The sequence below is a fragment of the Myotis nattereri genome (genome assembly GCF_964212035.1).
Source record: "Myotis nattereri genome assembly, chromosome: X".
NCBI classification, from domain to species: Eukaryota; Metazoa; Chordata; class Mammalia; order Chiroptera; family Vespertilionidae; genus Myotis; species Myotis nattereri.
The window spans coordinates 142153268-142177307 of NC_138078.1; the positions used below are offsets into that span (position 1 = coordinate 142153268).

Below are 24040 nucleotides of genomic sequence, written 5' to 3' on the forward strand. Positions count from 1 at the left end.
CTTGATTGCCCACATAGATTCTCTGTTCATCTGATTCCCTAGGCCAGTGATGGCGAATCTTTTGAGCTCGGCGTGTCAGCATTTTGAAAAACCCTAACTTAACTCTGGTGCTGTGTCACATATAGAAATTTTTTGATATTTTCAACCATAGTAAAACAAAAATGTATATTTTTGATATTTATTTTATATGTTTAAATGTTTAAATGCCATTTAAGAAAGAAAAATCGACCCCAAAAATGAGTTCGCGTGTCACCTCTGACACGCGTGTCATAGGTTCGTCATCACTGCTAAGCTGAGCAGGGAATTTGTACTGACCCAGACAACCATGTTAATGGACCAAGCAGAGCTGTTGTTAAGGTTCAGAGAGACAGTTTTGACCTTGGACTTAGGCATACCTTCACCCTGGCCAACTGAGCTGCAGAGTGCGAGTGAACTACATGTGAGATCAAACATTGGGACTTCTAAGAGGATTATGTAAAGGGGCACCATCCTGAGCACCATCTACAGGCTGGTCCTAGCCCTGCCACTCTAGCACCCAGGGCTGGTCCTCGGCCCACCCCGGTGTGAGTTGTCTGCGATTCGAGGCGGCTCAGGCAGAACAAGCACCAATGGTAAGGAGGCCAAGAAACTTGTAGGCCTCTCAAAGAAGGAGAATCTCATGAGGAATAACCAAGTACTGGGGATTGGAAGTGGTTCTACAGTTGCCCATGCTATGCAGCAAATAGCCGAGAGAATGACACAAGGGAATGTGAACCTTGTCTGTGTTCCCACCTCCTTCCAGGTCCATCAGCTCATCCTGCAGTCTGGCTTAACTCTCAGTGACCTGGACCAACACCCACAGATCGCCCTCGCCCTTGCCCTCGATGGTGCTGATGAAGCAGATGCTGATCTCAATCTCATCAAAGGCGGCGGAGGCTGCCTGACCCAGGAGAAGATTGTGGTGGGCTATACCAGTGCTTTATTGTGATGCCAGTTTCAGGAAAGGTTCAAAGAACCTTGTGGATCAGGGGTGCAAGTGATTCCCCATCGAGGTCATCCCAATGACTCACGTCCCAGTGAGCTGAGTTTGGGGGCATGGTTGAACTTCAAATGGCCATCAACAAGGCAGGTCCCATGGTGATGAATAATGGGAATATGGGAATTTTATCCTGGCCTGGAAGTTTGACCATGTGTACAAATAGAGCGAAGTGAACACAGCTATCAAAATTATCCCAGGTGTGGCCCTGGCTGTTGTGGGGAGTTGTTGGTAATCAACTTGAGCGGGAGCCTGGGGTGAAGGCCAGCCTCTGCGGTATAAGGAAGCCCGAGGCACTGGAAAATTCAGCTGCGGATGGCGCCTTAACCACGTCTTCCCCAGCAAGCTCACTGTGCTTTCAGCTGCCTCCTGGAGGCAGAGATGGCCGGCAGGTCCATGGCCACAGATGACCAACACCACCTGCAGGCGGTTCAAAAGATGTTCACCGTGAAGGGCAGCACGCGGGCTGTGTCAGCTGTAGAAGGAGCCGAGATGGAGTGGGGGCAAGTGCTCAGGGCCTAAGAGCCAGTGTTAGGCAGAGAGGGGCCGCGTCGTGCATACAAGGAGACACTCGAGTGTCAGGTCTCAGGAGAGGGGGTGTGCGCTGGGTGTAAGGGAGTCATCACCTTTAACGTGATTTTTATCCCCCACCTTTAGCAAATGGACTACAGACGACCCTGGTCAGCTCTGAGCCTCCCTGGAAAAGCTTTCGGTGGAGATGGGGAACATTCAGTGCCTGTGGCCTGACACACCCAATGGTCTGAACCAAGGGCAGAAGAGAAAGTCAGTTGGACACCTAGGTGGCCCCGTCTGCCACCTCCACAAAGAATGCTGTGATGAACATCCTCATATAAACTCCTTAAGGGGGTAGGTGACAGCTTCCCAAGGGCACAGTTGCCGGGTTTTCCGGATGGGCAGACTATTTGACACAGTTGTGTCAGGGTGCCCTCTGCTAGGACTGTGGCCATCTCCACTGCACCATATCCTTGGGATCTTTGGGGGTTTCTTCTTCTGAAACTAGACCATTCATATCTTTTGCCCCGTTACAAAACTAGGATTGCCGTTATCTTCTTGATGACCAGGAGGTTGTTTTAAAAATATATTCTTGATATTCTTCCCTTACTAATTTTATTTTTTATTATTTTTTAATGTATATATTTATTGATTTCAAAGTGGAAAGGAAAGGGAGAGAAAGAAACATCAATGATGAGAGATGATCATAGATCAGCTGCCTCCAGCACGCCCCCTACGGGGACCAGGCCTGCAACTGGGCATGTGCCTTTGACGGGAATCAAACCTTGGACCCTTCAGTCTGCAGGCCGACACTATCCACTGAGCCAAACTGGCCAGGGCTCCATTACTAATTTTATTTTATTTTTTAATTAAATCTTTATTGTTCAGTTTATTACAGTTGTTTCTCTCCCCCCGCCCCCATAGCTCCCCTCCTCCCGGTTCCCAACCCATTCTCGGTCCTCACCCTCACCCTCACCGCCCCACTGTCCTCATCCATAGGTGCACGATTTCTGTCCAGTCTCTTCCCGCATCCCCCACACCCCTTTCCGCCCAAGAATAGTCAGTCCACTCCCTTTCTATGCCCTTGATTCTATTATAATCACAAGTTTATTCTGTTCATCAGATTATTTATTCACTTGATTTTTAGATTCACTTGTTGATAGATGTGTATTTGTTGTTCATAATTTGTGTCTTTACCTTTTTCCTCTTCTTCCTCCTCTTAAAGGATACCTTTCAGCATTTCATATAATACTGGTTTGGTGGTGATGAACTCCTTTAGCTTTCTCTTATCTGTGAAGCTCTTTATCTGACCTTCAATTCTGAATGATAGCTTTGCTGAGTAAAGTAATCTTGGTTGTAGGTTCTTGGCATTCATCACTTTGAATATTTCTTGCCACTCCCTTCTGGCCTGCAAAGTTTCTGTTGAGAAATCAGCTGACAGTCGTATGGGTACTCCCTTGTAGGTAACTGACTGTCTTTCTCTTGCTGCTGTTAAGATTCTCTCTTTGTCTTTTGCTCTTGGCATTTTAATTATGATGTGTCTTGGTGTGGTCCTCTTTGGATTCCTTTTGTTTGGGGTTCTCTGCGCTTCCTGGACTTGTGAGTCTATTTCTTTCACCAGGTGGGGGAAGTTTTCTGTCATTATTTCTTCAAATAGGTTTTCAATATCTTGCTCTCTCTCTTCTTCTGGCACCCCTATAATTCAGATGTTGGTATGCTTGAAGCTGTCCCAGAGGCTCCTTACACTATCTTCCTATTTTTGGATTCTTTTTTCATTTTGCTTTTCCGGTTGAGTGTTTTTTGCTTCTTCATATTTAAAATCTTTGACTTGATTCTTGCGATCCTGTAGTGTGCTGTTGGAACTCTGCATATCCTTTATTTCAGTCAGTGTATGCTTAATTTCTAGTTGGTCCTTTTTCATAACCTCGAGGGTCTCACTAGATTTCTTGAGGGTCTCACTACATTTATCGGCGGTCTCACCAGACTTTTTGAGGGTCTTACTAAATTTATTGGCAGTTTCTAGAAAGTTCTTGAAAATCCTTAAAAGTGTGGTTTTGAACTCCATATCCAGTAGTTTGCTTTCCTCCATTTCTGTCATTTGTGTCCTGTTTCTTTGTCTCCGCTTTTTTTATTCTTCCCTGTGTTGATAGAGTGGCTTTCTGTGTTAGGTGTCCTATAGGGCCCAGTGGCTCAGCCTCCCCAATTACCTGAGGTGGACACTCTTGGTGCACCCCCTTGTGGGCTTTGTGAACAGTCTTGTCCTAGTTAAGCCTTGATTGTTGTAGGTATCAATGGGAGGAATTGACCTCCAGGCCAATTGGCTACGAGAATCAGCTGTGTCTGCAGTGGGAGAACTTGTGTGCTGGAAACACCCTTCTGGGGCAAAACTTGCTTCAGTGGGGCTTTGGTGCTCACTCAGTCTGCCCCCTTAGTGTGTCCTTTATGGATCCAAGGAGCTGCAATCTGGATGGTGCCACTCTGACCACTTGGCACACTGGCTCCTGGATCTCTAAGGAGGTGCTAATCTAGCCTCTGCCTGAGGCTACCCAGCAGGAGCTCAGCTGTGAAGCAATGCAAGTTTCTCTGGGGCCTTGGGCCAACTACAATTTTGTTAGGTAATTTTCAGATTGCAAAGGGCCAGGCCTTTCATATGCAAAAGCCGGTGCACAGCTTGGGCGGGGTGGGGGTCCCAGGGGATCAACAGGGTGGAGCAAGCAGCTATGGCTGCTCTCAGAGGCTCTGCTTCTCAGTGTCCTGGCAATCGTTGCAAGCACTTCCGAGAGAAAGCTGCCCTCAAGTTCCGACCGATACCAGACAGTCCAATTTCTCCCGTATGAGTCAGGTTCCCCAGAGACTCACCTGGAACTGGAACTCAGAGCTTGAGACTCCCTACTGATTGAAAAAGACAACCGTGTCCTCAGCCGCCAGCCCTCTCCATGTGCGCCTCCGTACCTCTGTACTTCCGCACCGCAGCTCCTCTGAGTCTCGGTATGCTTTTCTCTTTCCTTCTAGTTGTAGAATTTCCACTCAGCCAGCCTTCCTGTGGTTCTGGATGATGTCCGTTCCATCTTTTAGTTGTATTCTTGAAGTGGTTGTGCTAAGCAGCAATCTCCGGTGTTTACCTATGCCGCCATCTTGGGTTTTTTTCTCCCTTACTAATTTTAAATAACATTTAAGTTCTACCCTACTCTTTGGCCACAATAATATTTTCTTTATTAACTTTAATCAATAATTTAAGAAACATTATTGCTAGACACTGTTCCAGGCTTCCATAGAAGTTATATACTAATGGGGAGAGACAGTCAAGAAACAAAACAAATAATTACAGCTAGGCTGGTGTGGCTCAGTGGTTGAGCATCAACCTATGAACCAGGAGGTCACAGTTCAATTCCCAGTCAGGCCACATGCCCGGTTTGCTGACTAGATCCCCAATGTGGGGCATGCTTGAGGTAGCTGATCAATGATTCTCTCTCATCATTTATGTTTCTTTCTCTCTCTCTCCCCTCTTCATTTCCTCTCTGAAATCCATACAAATATATTAAAAAAACAATAACTACATTATGTAGTGTGTGAGCAGGTGGGGAGTCTTATGGTATGAAATAAAGCGGGGGGAAAGATAAGGAGTACTGGGATGAGTGGTTTTCAATTTTAAATGGGGTGGTTGGGTAGACTTCATTGTGTGAGTGAGATTGGAACAAAGGCTAGAAGGTGGTGGGGAGAGGGAGTAGACCAGTGAGCTGGAGCAGTGTGAGTGAAGAAGAGAGTGGCAGGATAGGGGTCAGAGAATTGGCGGGCCAGTTGCTGTAAGACCTCAGAGGTCATACTAAGGGCTTGTGCTCTGAGTGAAATGGGAAATAATGGAGGATTCTTATGGGTTATATTGTGCCCTCCAAAAAGGATATGTTGAAGTCCTAATCCCCGGTGCCTGTTAATAAGATCTTATTTTGAAATTGGGTGTTTGCGGATGTAATTATTTAAGACTAGAGGCCCAATGTAGAAAATTCATGCAAGAGTAGACCTTCCTTCCCCTGGCTGCTGTCACTGGTTTCCCTCTTGCACCCAGGACCCAGGCTTCCCTCACAACCCCGACTTTGTCCAGAAGGTCGTCTAGAAGGACGTCTGGTCTAATTAGCATATTATGCTTTTATTATTATAGATGAGGTCATACCGGGTTAGGGAGGCAAATTTGTTGAAAACAAGGTATATCAGAGAGAGCTAACTCCTCCCCCAAAATGTGTAACTAATCCTCTCAACACTTTTCTTTACTTCTTTGAAATCTTAGTAAGGACAAAATTCTAATTCCAGTACTGGGTTGTTTTATCTTCCCATGCAAACTAAGTTTGTTGTTTTTGTTTTTAATTTTGGCAGGAATCAGGACTAATGGTAAGAAATAATCATGGGCAAACTAGAATTGTGGTGGGAGGGTTCACTTTCTGGATAGCAATTGCGTACTGCAGACTAACAGCCTTAAAAAATAAATAGGAACAAATTTTTAACTCAGTAATTCTACCTTTTGGAATCTATCTTGAGGAAATAACCATTCACGCAAAATCATATAGAATAATTCCAATGAATCATCCTATGTAATAAAAGCCTAATATGCAAATTGTTCAACCAGGAGTTCAACCACTCTCTATGATGTGCACTGACCACCAGGGAGCAGCTGGAACATGGCGGGTGTTGGCGATGCGGTGCTAGCAGCAGGCAGCAGTGGAGGCACTGCTGGCCCGACGAGAGTGGGACTGCAGTGGGATGGTGGAGCAGGTGAGTGGGTAGCACCAGGCCAAGGCAGGTGCAAGTGGAGAGCTGATTGCCCTGCAGACGGCGACCAGCAGCGGTGGCAGGGGGCAGGGCCGCGGCCTGGCTCCCAGGCGCTGAGGGAGCTGGGTGGAGGGGCCCAGCCCCGACCGATCGCCCTGTCGACAGTGACCAGTGGCCAGCAGGCCCTGGGCTCGGATGAGGAACTGGGGTGGGTGGTAGCAACCAACCTCCATTGGAGCCCGGGCAGAGGGCTGCGACCTCTTGCCGGATACCTGGGGGTTGGGGTGACTGGGACAGAGGTGTGATGCGAATGCGGGGTATCCGCTGAGCTCGCTCTCACTCCCCCTGCCACTCTACTCCAGGACGCCAGGGCTCGAATGCTGGGGAAGCCCCCATGCTCAGGTGCTAGGCACCCACAAGGAGCTCATCCTGCACCCGCGCGGCCTCTTTCAGGTGAGCCAGGCCGCAGCCCACAGGAGCTGGTCTGTGAGGCTGGCCAGGAGAGAACACGCTGCCCTCCCGGCTTCTGTGTGGCGCTACTGGGTGGCCCAGAGGCCCATGCTGCACCCTGGCCCATGTCGTCTAGCTGTGCTCACCGCATCTCTGCATGGGGACTCGGGCGCCATGACTCAGGCAGGTGGGGGCCCAGGGGCCCAGGTGCTGCCCAGGGCCCAGAGGTCGGCTAGGACTTGCCCTTCCACACCAGACGCTCATGCTTTGATCGCCAGCCAGGCCTAGGGATCGCACCTGTGCACGAATTTCATGCACCGGGCCTCTAGTTATTTATAAGCAGAGGGAAAACAGAAAGATTAAATGTTTTACAATTAAATTATTGTACTTCTTTTATGCATCCAATGATATGTGTTTAAAGTTTTTTCTTAGAGGAAAACTCATATGTTAAATGAAAATAGTTCAGAAAAAATTTAATCCTGATCTTGCAAAAATTATATATGGTGGAACTTCAAACTTAATTCATTCTGGAGGGCTGTTGGAGAAGTGATTTGTTCGAAAACCGAATCATTTTCCCCCCAATCAAATATAATGTAAATTGAATTAATCCATTCCAGACCCCCAAATGATTCTGTTGTAACTTTTCATATATACAGTGCATGTCTAATGTACTGTTTAAGGTGTAAATAAACACTTCTTTTCTTAAGTTTATCGAGCCACCCCTACTAGCCTTAAAGGAATCACTTTTAGCATTTGGTCCAGGGATGTCTTTCAGGTCAGCATGCAGCATCTTTTCTTGTTCAGTTATCACTGCCTCCCAAATGCTGTCACTGGCTAACTGCTTTTCCTTTATCCAAATCAACAACAGTTTTCCTACCTCTTCCATTGCCTGTGATCAGTTTTTTATTAAAATCTTCACCAGAGGATATTTTCCCATTGATTTTTAGAGAGAGTGGAAGAGAGAGGAAAGACAGAGAGAAATACCAATGTGAAAGAAACACATCAATTGGTTGCTTCCTGAAGGAACCCAAACCAGGGCCTGGACCGGAGAGACGCCTGTATTCGAGGTACGTGCCCTTGACCAGAATCGAACCTGGGACCCTTGGTCCCACAGGCTGACGCTCTACCCATTGAGCCAAACTGGCTAGGGCTGTGATCAGTTTCTTTCACACCCTTAGCAACATTGGCACTCTTGATGGCCTCCTTATGTTTTAAAATTGTGCTTATCCTTGATGTTGATTGAGCCAGCAACAAAAGCATTCTTTCCATTGTTTTTTGCCTGAGAGATGCTTTGTCACGCTGACGTATCAGCTTGAAAGGATTGTCAGTTCAAAAACTGAAGATTGGTTCCACAATCTAGGCATTTTTCTGTGAACAACTTGGTTGAGAACCTAATTTTTGAAGATGGGAGATGGTGGAGAAATGACGTTTGACTGAATTGTATGCTATTTTTGTGCATGTAATATATAAAGCAACTATAAAACTAAGAAAATATTCCCACATACTGGCAGCTGTTAATGCACAATGGCATGACAAATCATTTGCATTTTCTTCCATTTCCTGAAGTGTCTTCAACTGATTAGAAAAGCTGAATTCCACATCTCCGCTCCAACCCAGGGACAAAGGCAAGTAAATATGGAGGATTGGGTAACTGAAAATGTACTCAGAGGAGAGTAGCAATTCACTTTTATTTTCTGCTGTAACACACAATCTAGAAACCCTCTTCCAGCAACAGCGAAACAATGGAATTGAAAGTAACAAAGGGGCAATACAAGCAAACAATTAGGCAAGGCCCACATAATGAAGTGGCAGCTTCTGTAGGGTTCCATGCCTCAGGGAAGCATGCACTACCTAGGGAGGACCTCTAGCTTAGTCCCAGCCCCTTTTCAGACATGAGCGCGAAATGCGCTGCGTGTTCAGAACCAATAGGCCAAGCTCACGGAGACAGGAGCAGAGAGAAAGTCCCATTTGTTCAGGGTCTTCAGCACTCAGTCGGCTGAATGAGGGGGAAAGAAAATCAAGTTATGTGATAACTCTGCATCTAGCTCTCTGGCCCCTCTGGTGGTGACAGGCCCAGTACACCAGGAGGACCTCCTGACTTGTTTTTGGGGGGGTGGGGGTCTCCAATTCACTATTAGATTGACCCTCCGCAGAACCACCCTTACCACCTGCCACCACTCCCCACTTGGCCCTTTTTTTAAAATTATTATTTTTTTTTAATTTTTTTAAAAATATATTTTATTGATTTTTTACAGAGAGGAAGAGAGAGAGATAGAGAGTCAGAAACATCGATGAGAGAGAAACATCGACCAGCCGCCTCCTGCACATCCCCCACAGGGGATGTGCCCGCAACCCAGGTACATGCCCTTGACCGGAATCGAACCTGGGACCTTTCAGTCCGCAGGCCGACGCTCTATCCACTGAGCCAAACCGGTTTCGGCAGTTGGCCCTTTTTAGAACTTACATAATTTGAAGATTGTTAGATACGATAAGCTCCTTCCGAACCGCCCTGGGGAGGGGTTGGGAATGGCGGGCCAGGGCCTGGACAGCCCTCACTGCCTCCATGGGTGATGGGAAGGGCACCAGGAGGAAGCTAGTGGAGGTTTAGTTAAGGCACCATGCAATCCACACTTGTCCTATTTCCCTTCAGGTCACTGTCACCCCTCTTAAGCCCTCCCTCCCCCGCCCTTCCCTCCTTCCTGGTCCCTCAGACCACCTCCCCCCACCATCTCAACTGCCCATCACTGGCCCATCCCCTCAGCCACCGGGGGCTCCCCTCTCCCCTCAGTACCCCCAGGCTGACCCCCTCTTCCCCATCCCATTGCCTCTCCCAGCCACTCCTCAAAAAAGGATACTAATTGAGCTGTTGTCTTCCTGGCCTTCTGGTTGTGGACCCAGCATGTGAACTGGGCCCTGGCAAGGCACCTCCGCCCAGCCCGGGAGGGTCGAGTGCCCTCATGACTGGAGCTCCTCCGCCTTCAGCACCAGCCTCTCCCATGCTGCCTGTACCGGGTCCCTCTTGGTCTCCAGGGCCATCTGGATTGCCCTGGCCTTCAGCATCTTCCGCCACACCGCCTGCACCTTGGTCTCCAGCCTGCATGGTTCCTCAGCCTTTTGACTTCTGAGAGGCAGCTTAATGGCAGAGGGAATGAGGCTCCCTCCGAAGCTCTGCCCTCTAGCGGGAGAAATTGTTCAACCCTTCAGGTCCTGTGCCACTTCCCAGAAACCCCTCTTGAGGCCTCTGGGCACGAGACTGTTTCCTGCCCAGCCTGCCCTGCCCCCAGCTTGTGGTGAGCCTCAAAGCCTGAGCTGGTGCAGCCCAGCTACCCTCATGGGTGACCAGCTTGCTAACTGCCAGTCCCTGTCATCGAGTTCTGGGAGTGAGTCAGGTGCCTCTGGGCCAGTCCCAGCCTGTCCTCCCAGGGCTCCACATGTGGCCAGAGTCTGCAAAGCCTGTGCAGGACCCAGCCCTGAGGGTATTACCAGCAGAGTTACCTTAGGCAGCTCTCAGTCGGAGCGCAGGCCCGGCTGGCCACTATGGAGGGGCAGCTGCACAGGGGCTGCTCAGAGCATGTGGGCGCCCAAGATGCAGGGGTTCCCCAGGGACTCTAACGGGCTTGTCCTGGATGTGTGGACGTTGCGTACAGCAGCAACCTCAGGCTTCCTGAGGGTGGGACATGCGTGCCTTGAAGGAGCACTGGGGAGTCTCCCACATTGGCCAAGATGGCAAGGGGGTGGTTCTTACACCCAGCATGCCAAAAGATGCATGGACAAGCGCCAGAAGCCAGAATTTATAAGTGGATAGGGCCCAAGCACCCAAAGGCTAGAAGGAGCAATGCATTTGTCCCAAACACCCCAAAAGCTAGCAAGATAATTGGATAGAAAAAAGTTCTCCCCTCGCTATCTCTATTAAGAACTGGGTTTGAGAAAGAAGGGGGGTTGTCTTTGAGACCCGAGTCCACCATTCTTCCAGGGCTGGCACCTGAATAAAACCTCTTTCCTTTTGCACCAGCACAAGCCTGGCAAGTTCTGGTGAGCCCACAGAGCAGAACGTGCGTTTTTCAGTTACAACAGGAGTCATTCCTGGGCCTTGCCTCCCCCTCAGCATCCTCCAGCCCAGGATGGATGGGCCTTGCTCCTTCCACACCATTCTGCACTTCTCTGTCTACACTCCATGGTGCCTCCCAACCTGGGGGAGGGAGGTAGCTGCCAGACCCTGCATCTGCTCTGTGATTGCCAGGAGCCCGGTACACATGCTGCCATGTCTCCAGGCCCCAGGCTTGGGCCAGTCCAGCCCAGGTGCTCACGAGGGACCAGTTTGACACAAGGGCCACAGGAGTGTGAGCACCACCTTAGGACAACTCCCAGTTGCTCTGCCCTCTGCTGGCACAGCCCTCATGGGCTGTCCTTCTTCCTAGAAGCAAAGTCTTGCTGCTCAAGGGTGGGGGGTGGAAAGTGGGGGTAGGGGTGGGGATGGAGGTGCCAGGGCCCCTCAGCTGAGAAGTAACCCTGTGTCCGCTGGCCTATTGGTATCAGAAGGTGGGCAAACTAGAATTCTGGTGGGAAGGCACACTTTTGGTTTTTATTTTATTTATTAATTTATTATTTTTTAAAATATATTTTTATTGATTTTAGAGAGGAAAGGAGAGGGAGAGATAGAAACATCAATGAGAGAGAATCATTGATCAGCTGCCTCCTGCACACCCCATACTGGGGATCGAGCCTGCAACCCAGGCATGTGCCCTTGACCAGAATCGAACCCAGGACCCTTCAGTCTGCAGGCAGATGTTCTATCCACTGAGCCAAACCAGCTAGGGTAGAGGGCACACTTTTTGGATAGCAATTGTGTACTATAGATTAACAGCCTTAAAAATAAACGTAAAAATTTAACTCAGTCATTATGCCTTTGGAATGTATCTTGAGGAAATAACCATCCATGCACAATCACAGTGAAGGACTGCATTGCATTATTATTTATACCAGAAGGAAAACAGAAACACTAAATGTTTTAAAAAATATATTTTATTGATTTTTTACAGAGAGGAAGGGAGAGAGATAGAGAGTTAGAAACATCGATGAGAGAGAAACATCGATCAGCTGCCTCCTGCACATCCCCCACTGGAGATATGCCCGCAACCCAGGTACATGCCCTTGACCAGAATCGAACCCGGGACCCTTCAGTCCGCAGGCCGGCGCTCTATCCACTGAGCCAAACCGGAAAAACACTAAATGATAAGCAATTACATGATTGTACTTCTTTTATGCATCCAGTGACATGTATTTGAAGTTTTTCTTAGAAAGAGGGAGAGAACATATATTAAATACAAGTAGTTCAGAAAAATGTAACCCTGAACTTGAAAAATTTACCAGTACACATTGCATGTGATTTTCGGGCATCCAATTTGTAAATGCATCCATAAATCCAAGAAAATGTTCCAAAATACTGACAGCTGTTCATGCTGAATGGCATGACACAATTCATTTTCATTTTCCTCCATTTCCTAAATTGTTCCCCACTGACCAGAGTAACTGAATTGCACACCTCAGTTCCAAACCAGGGACAAAGTCAAATGAATGTGGGGGCTGTGGTAACAAAACAAACTCAGAAAAGAGCAGCAGCTCGCTTTTATTTTCTGCTGTAACCAACAGCTTAGAACCTCCGCCTCTAGAAATGGGGAAACAATAGAATTGAGAGTACCGAAGGGCAAGTACAAGTAAACAATTAGGCCCCCATGATGATTTGGCAACTCTAGGGTACATGTCTCAAGGAAGCATGCACCAATAGGGACTTAAATCTTAGTCCCCACTTATAGTACTGGGGTTAACAAAAAAAAAATGAGGGCAAAATGTGCTGCATGGCGTGAATCATCAGGGAAAGATCACGGAGACAGGCAGAGATGGAAGTTGCCAGTTGGTCAGTGTTTCCAGCAGTCAGCCGGCTAAATGAGGGAAAAAGAAAATCAAATACAATATGATAAATCGGCACCGAGCTCTCTCTGTCCCCTCAGGTGGCGACAGGCCCAGTTCACCATGAGTATCTCCCTAGAACTGACTTTCTATTTATTATTCTTTTAGAGAGAGAGAGTGGAAGGGAGGTGGAAGGAAGAGAGACAAGAGAGAGGGGGGAAGGAGAGAGAGTGGGAGTGAGAGAAATACAAATGTGAGAGGAGAAACACGTGGATCAGTTGCTTCTCTCACACACTGGCCATGAACTGACTGGGGGGCAGGTATTGAACCTGCAACCCAGCTAGGTGCCCTTAACAGGGAATAGGACCTTCCACCCTCCAGGGTGCCTGCCCAGGCTCTAACCACTAAGCCTCACTGGCCAGGGCTAGATCTGACTTTTGGGGGAATCTCCAATTCAATGTTATCAAGACCCTCGGGAGACCCACCCTAGCCACCTGTCCGCCCCACCTCCAGTCCCCACCATGACCCTCTTTAGAACTAACATAGCAAGAAGCCTGCCAGACACTGTGACCTCCTGGCGAACAGTCCTAGGGTGAGGTTGGAAAGGAAGGCCCAGAAAATGATAGGCTATCTGTGCCTCCAAGGATGACCTGAAGGGCACCAGGAGGACGCTAGAGGAGAGTCAGTTAAGGCACCATCCCATCCAGACTTTGCTGCTTCCGCTCAGGCCACTCTCCCCCGTCTTAGTCCCCTCACGCATGGTCCCTCCTTCCTGGTCCCTCAGGCCGCCTCCCCCACCATCTCCACTGTCCGCCATTACCCATCCCCTCAGCCCCCCGCACCCCCACCCCCGGCCGGCCCCGGCCCTCTTCCCTCCCTACCCAGGCTGACCCCTCCTCCCGACCCAGTGTCTGGCCTAGGTCCGTCCCCCTGACCACCCGGCCCCTCCTCAAATAGGATACAACTGGAAAATGTCTGGTCTTGGCCTTCTGGCCATGGGCAATGGCTCGGCATCTGCGTTTGGCCCAGGTGCGTCGAGGGCCCGGGCGACCTGTGGCGCTTCCCTGGCGACAGCACCGGCCTCCCCGCTGCCGCCTCTCCCGGGGCCCTCGTGGCCTCCAGGGCCATCTGGGATGCCAGGGTCACCCGGAATGGCCTGTCCTTCCCCATCTTCTGCCCCGCGCCCTGGGACACCGTCGTCATCCTCCATGGCCCCTGAGCCTCTCCTTGGGACTTCTGAGAGCCGCTCACCTCTCAGGGGAAGAGGGGTTGTCTGGAAGCCTCGCCCCCTAGTGGGTACCACCACTTGAAGGCCCAGAGCGCATGCGCACAAACAGGCCCTGCGCCATTGGCCAGAATCCCAGCCAATGAGTGCCCTTTGCAGGTGTCTGTTTCCCACAAGCCTGCCCAGCGCTCAGGAGGAACTGAGCCAACAGAGGGCAGAGGTACTAGGTATTGACCAGAGGTGGTGCTGCGGCTCCTTTTCTGCTTGTGTCCAACTTGCTGGTCCCTCCTGAGCGCCTGGACCCCGCCCGTCCCATCCTGACGTGTGAGACAGGGCGGTGTGCGTGCGGGCAGAGGCAGAGGGGCCGGCAGCTACCCTTCCCCCATGCTGGGGAACCGCACTAAGTCACAGTGCCCGGGTGGGAACTGGTGCTGAAGGAGCAAGGCCCATCCATCCCGCCTCCTCCAGGGTCTGAGTTGGGGTTCGCGGGGGCAGGGCAGGCGGGGCCAGGCGGGACTGCCGGGGGACCGGTCCAGAGGCCCCTGACCCACTCTCAGGCCCAACGACAGGGACCCCCAGCGGCCAGCTGTCCACAGGGAGGGTAGCTGGGCGGGCACCCGCACAGGCTGTGAGGCTCCCCCGCCAGCCTGTTGCTGGGCAGGCTTCGCGGGATACAGTCACGTGCCCAGGGCACTCATTGGCTGGGTTTCTGGCCAATGGCGCAGGGCCTGTTTGCGCCAGCCTGTTGCTGGGCAGGCTTCGTGGGAAACATTCATATGCCCAGGGCACTCATTGGCTGGGTTTCTGGCCAATGGCGCAGGGCCTGTTTGCGCATGCGCTCTGGGCGTTCAAGTGGTGGTACCCACTAGGGGGCGAGGCTCCGGACCAACCCATCTTCCCTTATTGGTGCACCGGCTCTCAGAAGTCGCAAGGAGAGGCTGAGGGGCCATGGAGGATGACGACGGTGTCCCAGGCCGCGTGGCCGAAGATGGGGAAGAACAGGCCATTCCAGGCGACCCTGGCATCCCAGATGGCCCTGGAGGCCCCGGGGGCCCCGGGAGAGGCGGCAGAGGTGAAGGCGGTGCAGTTCCCAGGGAAGCGCCACAGGTCCCTGAGGCCCTCAATGCTCCAGGGCCAGAAGCAGATGCCGAGCCAGAGCCCATGGCCGGAAGGCCAAGACGAGTCATTTTTCGCTTGTATCCTATTTGAGGAGGGGCCGGGTGGTCAGGGAGACGGACCTAGGCCAGAGACTGGGTCGGGAGGAGGGGTCAGCCTGGGGTAGGGAGGGAAGAGGGGCGGGGCCGGCCGGGGGTGGGGGGGCGCTGAGGGGATGGGTAATGGCGGACAGTGGAGATGGTGGGGGAGGCGGCCTGAGGGACCAGGAAGGAGGGACCATGCGTGAGGGGACTAAGACGGGGGAGAGTGGCCTGAGCGGAAGCAGCAAAGTCTGGATGGGATGGTGCCTTAACTGATTCTCCTCTAGCGTCCTTAATGTGCCGTTCAGCTCATCTATGGAGGCACAGATAGCGTTCCATCTCCTGGCCATCCATTCCGAACCTCATCCTGGGGCAGTTCGCCAGGAGGTCATGGTGTCTGGCAGGCTTCTTGCTATGTTAGTTCTAAAGAGGGTCATGGTGGGGACTGGAGGTGGGGCGGGCAGGTGCCTAGGGTGTGTCTCCCGAGGGTCTTTATAATATTGAATTGGGGATTTCCCCCAAAAGTCAGATCTAGCCCTGGCCAGTGAGGCTTAGTGGTTAGAGCCTGGGCAGGCACACTGGAGGGTGGAAGGTCCTATTCCCTGTTAAGGGCACCTACCTGGGTTGCAGGTTCAATACCTTCCTCCCAGTCAGTTCATGGCCCGTGTGTGAGAGAAGCAACTGATCCATGTGTTTCTCCTCTCACATTTATGTTTCTCTCTCCCTCTCTCTCACTCTTGATTCTCTGTCTGTGTCTTTATTGTCTCTCTTCCTCCCACATCCCTTCCACTCTCTCTAAAAAATAATAAAAAGTCAGTTCTAGGGAGATACTCATGGTGACCTGGGCCTGTCACCACCTTGAGAGGACAGAGAGAGCTAGGTGCAGATTTATCATATATATATATATATTTTTAAAATATATTTTATTGATTTTTTACAGAGAGGAAGGAAGAGGGATATAGAGTTAGAAACATTGATGAGAGAGAAACATCGATCCGCTGCCTCCTGCACACCCCCTACTGGGGATGTGCCTGCAACCAAGGTACATGCCCTTGACCGGAATCGAACCTGGGACCCTTCAGTGCACAGGCCGATGCTCTCTTCACTGAGCCAAACTGGTTAAGGCGATTTATCATATTTTATTTGATTTTCTTTTTCCCTCATTTAGCCAGCTGACTGCTGAAGACAATGACCAACTGAGAATTTCTGCCTCTTCCTGTCTCCGCGAGGTTTCCCTGATGATTCACACCATGAATCACATTTTGCCCCCATGTTTTTTTTAACGCCAGTACTGTAAATGGGGGCTAAGACTTAGATTCCCTCTTTGTGCATGCTTCCCTGAGGCATGAACCCTACAGAGTTGCTACATCATCATGGGGGCCTAATTGTTTACTTGTACAAGCCCTTCAGTACTCTCAATTCTATTGTTTCCCCATTTCTAGAGGAGTGGGTTCTAAGCTGTTTGTTACAGCAGAAAATAAAAGTGAACTGCTGTTCTTTTCTGAGTGTGCTTTGTTACCACAGCCCCCACATTCATTCAACTTTGTCCCTGGTTTGGAACTGAGGTGTGCAATTCAGTTACTCTAGTCAATGGAGGACAGTTTAGGAAATGGGAAAAAATGAAAATGAAGTGTGTCATGCTATTCAGCATTAACAGATGTCAGTATTTTGGAACATATTCTTGGGTTTATGGATGCATTTATATATTGGATGCACAAAAATAACTTGCAATGTATAAGTTGTGAAAGTTCAGGATTAAATTTTTCTTAACTACTTATATTTAACACTAGTGGCCTGGTGCATGAAATTCATGCACATTAAAAGGGAATTAATTAGAGGAAATATTTTAATATAGCTATTTGCCCTTACTCTATAATAGAAGTGTCAGAGATGAAAGAAAATTAGTAAAATGTTTATGAAAATCTCCCTCCTGTCGGTCTAGGCAGGGGTCCTCAAACTTTTTAAACAGGGGGCCAGCTCACTGTCCCTCAGACTGTTGGAGGGCCTGACTATAGTTTAAAAAAAAAACTATGAAAAAAACCCTATGCACACTGCACATATCTTCTTTTGAAGTAAAAAAACAAAACGGGAACAAATACAGTATTTGTTTTTGCATGTGGCCCACGGGCCGTAGTTTGAGGACTCCTGGTCTAGGACATGCCTCCGGACCCAGAGTCAAGTCCCTGCCCACCTGCGTGTGCCTTGAAATCGCGTGAGACCCAACCCGGCTGGCCCCACCTCCGTCAAGCCAAGCAGAGTGGGGGGCGCAGCCTCAGTTCCCCTGTCAAGCCCTACTGGGCAGGAGTGCAGCCTCAGGTCCCCCATCAAGCTGTGCTGGGCGGGGGGCAGAGCCTCAGGACCCCTGGCCCTGGCACCAGGGTGGGAGGCACTGCCTCAGATCCTCATGCTCTGGAGTCGGGGCAGGGGATGTGGCCTCAGGTCCCCCATCAAGCTGCTCTGTGGGGGGGGCACAACCTCAGGACCCCTGGCCCAGCACTGGGGCCGGGTGGCATGGCCTGAGATCCACAGGCTCAGCCTCAGGTCCCCTGGCCCTGGCACCAGGGCAGGTGGTGTGGCCTCAGGTCCCCTGGCCCCAGCACGAGGGTGCAAAGGTGTGACGGTGTGATGACACCCTTGCATATTTGCTCTGTATTAAATAGGATTATATAGGATATGGTCTCTCCCACTTTCTAAGAAGAACTTGAAATACATGTCACTGGATGCATAAAAGAAGTACAATCATATAGTTGCTTAACATTTAGTGTTTCTGTTTTCCTTCTGGTATAAATAATAATTGAATGCAATTCTTCAATATGATAGTGCATGAATGGTTATTTCCTCAAGATACATTCCAAAAGGCATAATGACTGAGTTAAAAATCTATGTTTATTTTTTAAGGCTGTTAATCTATAGTACACAATTGCTATCCAAAAAGTGTGCCCTCTACCCTAGCTGGTTTGGCTCAGTGGATAGAACATCTGCCTGCAGACTGAAGGTCCTGGGTTCGATTCTGGTCCAGGGTACCTGCCCGGGTAGCAGACTCGATCCCCTGTGTGAGGTGTGCAGAAGGCAGCTGATCAGTGATTCTCTCTCATCAGTGATGTTTCTATCTCTCTCTCCTCTCCCTTCCTCTATGAAATAAAAATTTTTTTTTAAAAAAATATAGCGGCTCCATTTATGTTAGTGTTTACAAACCTGTCGGGTAAGCGATGATGCCATCCTGGCCTTGGGCAGGCTGGGGAGGGTGGCTCGGACACAGTCAGGGGATTGAGTGGATGGGAGGTGCGGTGAGAGATTGGGAGGCTGCGGAATTACCCTTCACCAAGACAGTGAATGAAGAGAGGGAAGCATTTGGAGGTCGGGAAAATAGGAAGTCATTCGGGGGAGAATTGGGATCCAGGTGCCAGCAGGACATGCAGGTTCCGGTGGCTATGCTGATTTGAAGCTCAGGAATTCAAGAGAGGTGTTGAGTATCTTGCAACTAGTAAAAAGGTCCTTGCCGATGTAACCATCAGTTTCCTTGAATGTATATTCCCTGGCCCTGACACTTCTTAGGCTTAGTCATTACATATTGTGCCTAGTGTGTTTTTAAATATATTTACTACATTCTCAACAAGTCTTCTTTGATTCAGAAGTGCAAAGGCCTTAACCGCTGTGTAGACAGAAGTGTTTAGGCTAGTCCTGGCTCTATGGACACAAAAGGCTGTGATGTGCTGAGCGACTCCTGAGTATGTCGCTGCGTGTGCATGTGTTTCTGGCTCATGCACACATGTGCACGTGTACTGGAGTACTTGGAAGGGTTAGAAGAGCAAAGTATTACCTTGTGTCATCCTGAAAATGCTGATGACAGCAAACTTGCAGTTGCCTCTAGAGCAGGGGTGGGCAAACTTTTTGACTCGAGGGCCACAATGGGTTCTTAAACTGGACCGGAGGGCCGGAACAAAAGCATGGATGGAGTGTTTGTGTGAACTCATATAAATTCAAAGTAAGCATCATTACATAAAAGGGTACAGTCTTTTTTTTTATTTTTAGTTTTATTCATTTCAAACGGGCCAGATCCGGCCCGCGGGCCGTAGTTTGCCCATGGCTGCTCTAGAGGAATAAGTGTCCATGTCGGATGGGCATTATGTGTGGAGTTTAGGAAGGATTGCTCTTGGGAAGCAGCTCAAAGTCATGAGGACAGCAGGGCTGTGCCACACGGGCCCCACAGTCATTAGACTGGGTCCCCAGGCTCTGTGACATCAGGGACTTCACCACAGTCCTCCTACCTGCATCAGGAAAAGGGGCCAAGGGCAAGCACTTTCAAAGGAAAGATTGGCCCCCAATGAATAGAAGAGGATAATTCAAACATGAGCAAAGTAGTTCACTTGGGAACTAATTAGAAGTTTCTCTAAACAACAGTTGTTGAATAACTTAATTTTTCTCTGTTTACAAATGTAATTGATGCCCACTGTCAAAATTAGAAAAAAATGGGCACGTTTGGAAAATAAATAATTACCCATCATCTCCCTACTAAAGATAACCACAGTGAAAATGTTGGCGCATTTTAGGATGAAATGAGGTCATTCGTGTTTAGCATTTAGAACAGTGACTGGAACATGGTAATCATCCAAAGCATGACATTTCTTATTTTTTAAATACTCACCTGAGTTATTCTTATTAATTTTTAGGAGAGGGAGAGGGAGAGAGAAACATAGATGTGAGAGGGAAACATGGATCAGTTGCCTCCCAAAGGGCATGGCTGGGAGTCAAACCCATCACCTAGGATGTGCTCACACAGGGAATTAATCCCACAACCTTTTCATGTACAGGATGACGCTCCAAACACCTGAGCCACCCGGCCACGGTCATGTTATTGAGTATTATTATTTTATTAGGCTTAGGAAAGTCTTTCTCTACCGAAAAACCAAAGTTCATCTAAATTTCCTTCTGGTATTTACACTTTGATTTTATTGTGTGTATGATACATAAACGCCTACTCATTATAAACATTTCTACCTCATACAAATAAGTAGCAGAAATGGAAATGCATTCCTTCACATGCTTCCCTCCTGTGTCTCAGTGAGATGTGTAAGAACAGCTTATGACCTCAGTGCTCATTTGTCCCATCCTATTTCATTCATTAAACAGTCATGGACACCTCAGAAATCTCTCTCTCTCTCTCTCTCTCTCTCTCTCTCTCTCTCTCTCTCTTCCTCTCCTTCTAAAAATTAGTAAGAACAACTCCTCAGGTGAGTATTTCAAAAATAAGGAATTACATGCTTTGAGTGATTACCATGTCCCAGTCACTGTCCTAAATACTAAACATGAATGACCTCATTTCATTGTGGTTATCTTTAGTAGGGAGATGATGGGTAATTATTTTTTTGCAAACTTGCCCATTTTTTTTCTAATTTTGACAGTGGCTATCAATTACATTTGTAAACAGAGAAAAATTAATAGAACTTTTTAGCAATTGTGGTTCAGAGAACCTTTGAATTAGTTCCCAAGTGAACTACTTTGCTCAAGTTTGAATTATCCTCTTCTATTCACTGAAGGCCAATCTTTACTTTGAAGGTGTTTGCCCTTGGCCCTTTTTCCTGATGCAGGTAGGAGGACTGTGGTGAAGTCCCTGAAGTCACAGAGCCTGGGGACCCAGTCTAATGACTGTGGGGCCCATGTGGCACAGCCCTGCTGTCCTCATGACTTTGAGCTGCTTCCCAAGAGCAATCCTTCCTAAACTCCACACATAAAGCCTATCTGACATGGCCACTTAGAGGCAACTGCAAGTTTGCTGTCATCAGCATTTTCAGGATGACACAAGGTAATATTTTGCTCTTCTAACCCTTCCACGTACCGCAGTACACGTGCACATGTGTGCATGAGCAAGAAACACATGCACACGCAGTGACATACTCAGGAGGTGCTCTCACAGCACAGCCTCGTGTCCGTAGCGCCAGGTCTAGCCTGAACACTTCTGTCTACACAGCGGTTAAGGCCTTTGCATTTCTGAATCAAAGAAGACTTGTTGAGAATGTAGTAAATATATTTAAAAACACACTAGGCACAATATGTAATGACTAAGCCTAAGAAGTGTCAGGGCCAGGGAATATACATTCAAGGAAACTGATGGTTACATCGGCAAGGACCTTTTTACTAGTTGCAAGATTCTCAACACCTCTCTTGAATTCCTGAGCTTCAAATCAGCATAGCCACCGGAACCTGCATGTCCTGCTGGCACCTGGATCCCAACTCGCCCCCGAATGACGTCCTATTTTCCAGACCTCCAAATGCTTCCCTCTCTTCATTCACTGTCTTGGTGACAGGTATTTCCGCAGCCTCCCAATTTCTCACCGCACCTCCCATCCACTCAATCCCCTGACTGTGTCCGAGCCACCCTCCCCAGCCTGCCCAAGGCCAGGATGGCATCATCGCTTACCGGACAGGTTTGTAAACACTAACATAAATGGAGCCACTATATTTTTTTAACATATATTTTTATTGATTTCAGAGAAGAAAAGAGAGGGAGGGATAGAAACATCAATGATAAGGGAGAATCATTGACTGACTGCCTTCTGCACACCTCACACCGGGGACTGAGTCTGAAACCTGGGCATGTGGCCTTGACCAGAATTGAGCCTGGGACCTTTCAGTCTGCAGGCAGATGTTCTATCCACTGAGCAAAACCAGCTAGGGAGAAGGGCACACTTTTTGGTAGCAATTGTGTACTGTATAGATTAACAGCCTTAAAAAATAAACATAACATTTTAACTCGGGAATTATGCCTTTTGGAATGTATCTTGAGGAAATAACCATCCATGCACTATCATATTGAAGAATTGCATTGAATTATTATTTATACCAGAAGGAAAACAGAAACACTAAATGTTAAGCAACTATATGATTGTACTTCTTTTATGCATCCAGTGACATGTATTTCAAGTTTTTCTTAGAAAGAGGGAGAGATCATCTACTTATATAAAAACCCTGGGTGTAACATCACAACCCCAGGCGCGTCCAACAGGAAGGAAGTCAGTCCTGCAGGGGTTGTCTTGGAAATAGCTGCGCCCTCCCCAGCTGTTTCCTCGGAGGGCGAGGTTTCAGGCAGCAACCCACCCTCAGGGCAAGGTTTCAGGCTGGAACCCGCCCTCGGAGCAGAGTATGGAAGTACTGAGTCCTGGATTGCCATGCCAAGGGCTTCGCCCTCCCCGAGATGCTTCCCACAAGGCCTTATGGAAGAATCCATCCTCAGAGCGCCAGGAGCGCCCAGCAGCAGTCAGTCCTGGGTTGCTGAGGCGGAGGCCACAGCGTGGTAGAACTCTGGGTCTGGCCCAACAGGGGGCGTGGCTGGCCTTCAAACCAGACCCTGACAGTAGGGAGGAGGCAGCCCCATTCCTCACAGAATCTGCTGTTGGACAGCTTGCTATTAGTGGCCTGCCAGGCAGGAACCCCATTCACCTGCACCCTGGACCCTGACAGGAGAGAGGAGGGAGCCCCATTCCTCACGGAATTGACAGCTGGCCAGCTTGCTGTCAGGGGCCTGCCAGCTAGGAATCCTATTCACCTGCATATGTGTATAAAGTTTTAGTACATAATATTAGAGGTCGTGGTGGTACTATTTTACCCACAGCGTCTACAGGAATTGCTGCAAATTTACTTCTCGGTGGAAGCACCTTTCATTCCCAGTATAAATTACCGATTCCATTAAATGAAACTTTAATTTCTAGACTCGATATAATCAGTGAAGTTGCTAAAACTATTCAAAAGGCCCAACTTCTCATTATTGATGAATGCACCATGGCATCCAGTCATACTATATATTAATGCCGTAGACAGATTACTAAGGGAAACTATGAATTTGAATGTTGTATTTGGTAGGAAAGTTCTCCTTCTTAGAGGGGATTTTCGACAATGTCTCAGTATTGTACCACATGCTATAGGATTAGCCATAGTACAAAGGAGTTTGAAGTACTACAATGTTTGGGGATGTTTCAGAAAGTTGTCTCTTACAACGCATATGAGATCAGAGGATTCTGCTTATAGTGGATGGTTAGTAAAACTTGGAGATGGAAAACTTGATAGCAGTTTTCATTTAGGAATGGGTATTATTGAAATCCCCTGTGAAATGATTTGTAATGGATCTATTATTGAAGCTACCATTGGAAATACTATATCTATAGATAATATTAAAAACATATCTAAATGTGCAATTCTTTGTCCAAAAAATGAGCATGTTCAAAAATTAAATGAAAAAATTTTGGATATACTCGGAGATTTTCACACATATGAGTGATGATTCCATTGATTCCACAGACGATGCTGAAAAGGAAAATTTTCCCATCGAATTTCTTAACACATTGTATGCGGGAAACGTGTTTACACGTTTTACGTATTTATACGTTCTACCAGTGTAGTAGAGCGCGGGACACGTATTAATACGTTTTTTATAGACTAGCGGTAGAATGCGGGTAACGTATAAATACGTAAACTAAAGTTATCGTAATTTTACTGAACGTTGCCATTTGTGCAAAAAATTAGCAAAAATGGCCCGCGCCACCTGTTAGCGTGCGATAAAAACTACCCGCAAACAATGTGTTAATAGTATTACTCCTTCGGGAATGCTGTGTCATAAATTAAAATTGAAAGTGTGTGCAATCATCATGCTATTGAGAAATCTCAATAGTAAATGGGGTCTTTGTAATGGTACCAGATTTATTATCAAAAAATTATGACCTAACATTATTGAAGCTGAAGTATTAACAGGATTTGCAGAGGGAGAGGTTGTTCTGATTTCAAGAATTAATTTGTCCCCATCTGACACTGGCCTCCCATTTAAATTGAATCGACGACGGTTTCCCGTGATGCCAGCATTTGTGATGACTATTAATAAATCACAAGGACAAACTCTAGACAGAGTAGGCATATTCTTACCTAAACCCGTTTTTGTACATGGTCAGTTATATGTTGCTTTCTCTCGAGTTTGAAGAGCATGTG

The 24040-nt window shown here is 48.3% G+C and overlaps 1 pseudogene across 1 annotated transcript; it reads left to right on the top strand.

The window, feature by feature from the left end:
* The first annotated feature begins 658 nt into the window (after nucleotides 1-658).
* Nucleotides 659-13865, top strand: LOC308511914 (ribose-5-phosphate isomerase-like; annotated as a pseudogene). The gene is made up of 5 exons: nucleotides 659-1246; nucleotides 1378-1512; nucleotides 6652-6742; nucleotides 10752-10771; nucleotides 13676-13865. The product of its transcript is annotated as a ribose-5-phosphate isomerase-like (transcript).
* Nucleotides 13866-24040: the final 10175 nt, after the last annotated feature.